Source organism: Garra rufa, chromosome 17 (genome assembly GCF_049309525.1).
Source record: "Garra rufa chromosome 17, GarRuf1.0, whole genome shotgun sequence".
Classification (NCBI taxonomy): Eukaryota; Metazoa; Chordata; class Actinopteri; order Cypriniformes; family Cyprinidae; genus Garra; species Garra rufa.
In genome coordinates, this window is record NC_133377.1 from 44,434,658 (window position 1) to 44,439,449 (window position 4,792).

The window sequence follows — 4,792 nt, forward strand, 5'->3', positions numbered from 1 at the left end:
CATAAAGTGCCTGTAGCAATATACTGTAGTCCATGCAGTCTCTTCTAATGAATCTTTCAGCCTTCCCTTCATGTATTGAATGTCATTAATATGACCAAATGTCGCATCTTGATTAAAACACTCATGGTAATTATGTGTATTGTTTACACAATTAAATGGTGTATTTACCAAACATTCCTAATAAAGAATATTTACCATACTTTATTATCCAATACTTTGTGCTACATCATAAAGACAGCTAAAGTAGCCTATTAAGACAAATGATATTCAAGAGAAATAAAAATGGGTTATGTTAAAACCATATTATTTTAACCAGATGAAACCTCCCAAATGCATGCATGGTTAAATGTCTTGAGCATCATAGAATCACATTCAGTTTCCTGCTCATCATCAGAGCTCTCTTGGTTTTCTTCCTCTTGCTTGCTTATCCATATCCCTATCTTAATAATCTCCTTCCATGTCATGAACAATTTGAAGTTGTTATCCAGCACACTACAGTACAACTGACGGACAAAAGACATGTGACCAATTTAAATCATATCACTTTATTGTCACAATACCATGATCACAAGTGTACAGGTGGTGACATTTTTTTGTGAAAACTGCAGCATGAAAGTATAGACAACAAATGCTCAATGCAGGCAACACACACATATAAGGGACTCAATACAGGTAGAGAACAATAAGGTAAATAGTATGCTATACAGAGAGCATGAAATTAAAACAATAATCACAGTACGCATACCTTTGCAGTGCAGTGTGGAATGAATCAGTTCAAACAGAATGTCATGGTGCAGAATAATAGCGAGTTAGAGTCCAGACAGTGCAACTGATAGAGAGCAGTGCATATGAGCTTGATGTGCTGTGTATTGTTTCTGGTATAAGTTCAGTGCAGTCTAATTGCCTGTGGAAAAATGTGTCTGCTGGTGCAGGTTCTGCAATAACTTCTGCCTGATGGTAACGATGAGAAAAATCCATGGCTCTGGTGGCTGGAGTCTCTGATGGTCCTCTATGCTTTCCTCACACACCAACTGATGTAAATATCCTGGAGGGACATAACATGTATTTAGGGTGTTGTAAATTAATAAACAATATATATCTTTATTTTTAATTGTTGCATTGGACTTACCATTGATTCTTGTTGGAGATATGAGCCAAATGGATCCCTTCACAACTATTTTGCAGTTGTCATTTGTGAAGTTTACTTTTACGGGCCGTAACATCTGAGCTGTCACAGTAGAATTGTTCAGGAATGCAGTCCTCATCGCAGTTTACTGGCGGTTTCAGGCTGCAATGCTGCATCTGGTGGCCATTGAATTGATATGGTCAACTGGCTTCACCCTCCTTCAAACAAACAAAACAATAAGTCAACAATAATTCCAGAGAAATAGTGTTGATGAATAGGTGCAGGTGTTAGTACTCACCATATTTGGCCAATCCTGCCCAAATTCCAGAGATGATAGCACAGTTGATTTGCCAATTCTAGGAGCTATAAAAAAAAAAAAAAAAAGTGCATGTGAAAAATGGTAACGGCTGTCTTTTGAGAGATTAACATCCATTGCTATACCCCATATAACCCTAACCCCAACCCGTATAACTACATTGCTTGAATACATACATACCAGTAGAAATGTGCAAATTTTCAGCTCTGTGTTTGGGCACAAGAAGACCATGTTCATTCCTCATTCATCAGGACTGGCTTGCCGGGACTGATTTTCTTTGCTTTTTTTGGTCTTCATCTTTAAAACAATACAATATTTATTGACCCAATTTTTAATTATTATTGTTGTTTAAACATATAAATTAAGCAGTTATAATTATATACTTCAAACTCAAGTTCCCGGGCAACTCTAGCAGTCTCCTGAGTTCATCTGTATACATTTCTATTCAGAGTCTGAGAAAAGGCCATCATGCAAACTCTAAGCTTCTATTTTTCAACAGAGCACAAACTAATGTGTTAAGTGAGGGAGTAAAGAAATAAGATGAAGAGAAATAGGCAGAATTGTGTAAGTTTAACAGAATGAGAAGCAAGCAGCATTAGAAAAAAAAAATTATTTAACAGCAAACTAAAATGAATTATTTTAAATATGATTACCTGCTGATGGTTTTGTTGTAAGCAGTTTAAACGCCTCTTCACACCAAGGATGAGTCCACACCGCAGCTATTTGACATAAAATGACAGAAACAATATGGTTGGAATCTCTTTCAGAATTTTTTTTTCCAGATGTTGAACAATGAAAACATTGACAGCCAATCAAAATCCACCACACAAATAGCCTGAGCATTTAAATGCAGACAACATAACTGCAGCATACGCTTATGATAAAAAGAATGTTATTTTCTGTTAGTGTGAAATATAAACAATTAAAATAGTCATTATAATTCTTGCTCTTGGTGTGAACAGCTTTAAGTGATCTGATTTGGCCAAATTAACTGAAGGTCTGATTTCTCACATGACTAGTTAGAGATGGGAGTGAGTGTTGACTAGAGGAGAAATAAAAAAAATAATCAGTAGACATGCAAGGCTTGGTAAATTGTATTAGTTATTAATACTTCGACATGACACTTTGTTGGTTGTTGTTTCTGATGGGGCTGTAGGGTATGTACAGATGCTGTGCAAAATGTAACTGCAGTACAGTTCAGTCCAGGTGCTCAGACCAACATTGACATACCATTGGAATGTTTGCCTTTGCTTTTGGTCTTTTCCAGAAATGCACAACATGGCCCAATTCAAATCCAATGACAGGCCTTCCTTTGGTCTTCCCTTTACCCTGAAACAAAGAGAAATACACACATGTTGAGACAATGTGCTAAACAAAATCTGTGACCAAAATATTTGAGAGGAAGGACTGTAAGGAAAGGTATTATTAACACTAACAATAAGGATGCGTTGATTAAAGCAAATCAGTTATAGCTAAATGTCTTCAACATTACTGTGAAAGATTGAATCATTGAAGGACTTTTCAGCCTCTTTGACAGCTTCTTCAAGATCAGCACTTGGAGCTTTGAGTTCAAGTTCCCTGTTAATTCTAGCAGCTTTCTAACAGAATTGGTCAAAATTATGAGATTTTAAAAATGTCATGATGAACCAAAGAAAGAGAGAGAGAGCAAAACTATGTGTAAATTAATTATGAATTACAGTTCATACAGCGATGGCTTTTACCAGAGATTGCTTCTTAAAAGAGCTGCTGGCGTAAGTGATCTGACCTAACTGCAAGACAGAAAAAAAAAATACTGAATTACAATTACTTCACAAAAAACATTTAAAAGTGTGGTAGGCATTGTGGTTACTGTGCTTTACAAATAGTACACCGTAAAATCAAAGTTACTATGGTAAAACTACAGTTACAGTGGTAAAACCATAGTAAGCATTGTGTTTACTGTGCTTATACTACAAATACCACAGTGAAACTATGGTTACAGTGGTAAAACCACAGTAAGCTAGTGGTTAGTGTGCATATCCTACAAATACTGTTGTAAAACTACGGTTACAGTGGTAAAACCATAGTAAGCATTGTGTTTACTGTGCTTATACTACAAATACCACAGTAAAACTACGGTTACAGTGGTAAAACCATAGTAAGCTAGTGGTAAGTGTGCATATCCTACAAATACTATAGTAAAACTATGGTTACAGTGGTAAAACCATAGTAAGCGTTGTGTTTACTGTGCATATACTACAAATACTATAGTAAAACTACAGTTACAGTGGTAAAACCATAGTAAGCGTTGTGTTTACTGTGCATATCCTACAAATACCACAGTAAAACTACAGTTACAGTGGTAAAACCATAGTAAGAGTTGTGTTTACTGTGCTTATACTAAAAATACTATAGTAAAACTACGGTAACAGTGGTAAAACCATAGTAAGAGTTGTGTTTACTGTGCATATACTACAAATACTATAGTAAAACTACAGTTACAGTGGTAAAACCATAGTAAGCGTTGTGTTTACTGTGCTTATACTAAAAATACCACAGTAAAACTACAGTTACAGTGGTAAAACCATAGTAAGAGTTGTGTTTACTGTGCATATACTACAAATACCACAGTAAAACTACAGTTACAGTGGTAAAACCATAGTAAGCTAGTGGTTAGTGTGCATATCCTACAAATACTATAGTAAAACTACAGTTACAGTGGTAAAACCATAGTAAGCATTGTGTTTACTGTGCTTATACTACAAATACCACAGTAAAACTATGGTTACAGTGGTAAAACTATAGTAAGCTAGTGGTTAGTGTGCATATACTACAAATACTATAGTAAAATTACGGTTACAGTGGTAAAACCATAGTAAGCATTGTGTTTACTGTGCTTATACTACAAATACCACAGTAAAACTACAGTTACAGTGGTAAAACCATAGTAAGCTAGTGGTTAGTGTGCATATACTACAAATACTATAGTAAAACTACAGTTACAGTGGTAAAACCATAGTAAGCATTGTGTTTACTGTGCTTATACTAAAAATACCACAGTAAAACTACAGTTACAGTGGTAAAACCATAGTAAGAGTTGTGTTTACTGTGCATATACTACAAATACCACAGTAAAACTACAGTTACAGTGGTAAAACCATAGTAAGCTAGTGGTTAGTGTGCATATCCTACAAATACTATAGTAAAACTACAGTTACAGTGGTAAAACCATAGTAAGCATTGTGTTTACTGTGCTTATACTACAAATACCACAGTAAAACTATGGTTACAGTGGTAAAACTATAGTAAGCTAGTGGTTAGTGTGCATATACTACAAATACTATAGTAAAATTACGGTTACAGTGGTAAAA

General features: G+C 35.1%; 1 long non-coding RNA gene across 1 annotated transcript; it reads right to left on the minus strand.

Moving 5' to 3' along the window:
• Window positions 1-525: 525 nt before the first annotated feature.
• On the minus strand, window positions 526-3,067 carry LOC141290359 (uncharacterized). Its single transcript, XR_012340108.1, has 6 exons — window positions 2,673-3,067; window positions 2,096-2,161; window positions 1,623-1,739; window positions 1,425-1,489; window positions 1,130-1,344; window positions 526-1,045 (listed from the first exon to the last, which is right to left on the minus strand). It is a non-coding gene; the product is annotated as an uncharacterized lncRNA (long non-coding RNA).
• Between the last annotated feature and the right edge of the window lie 1,725 nt (window positions 3,068-4,792).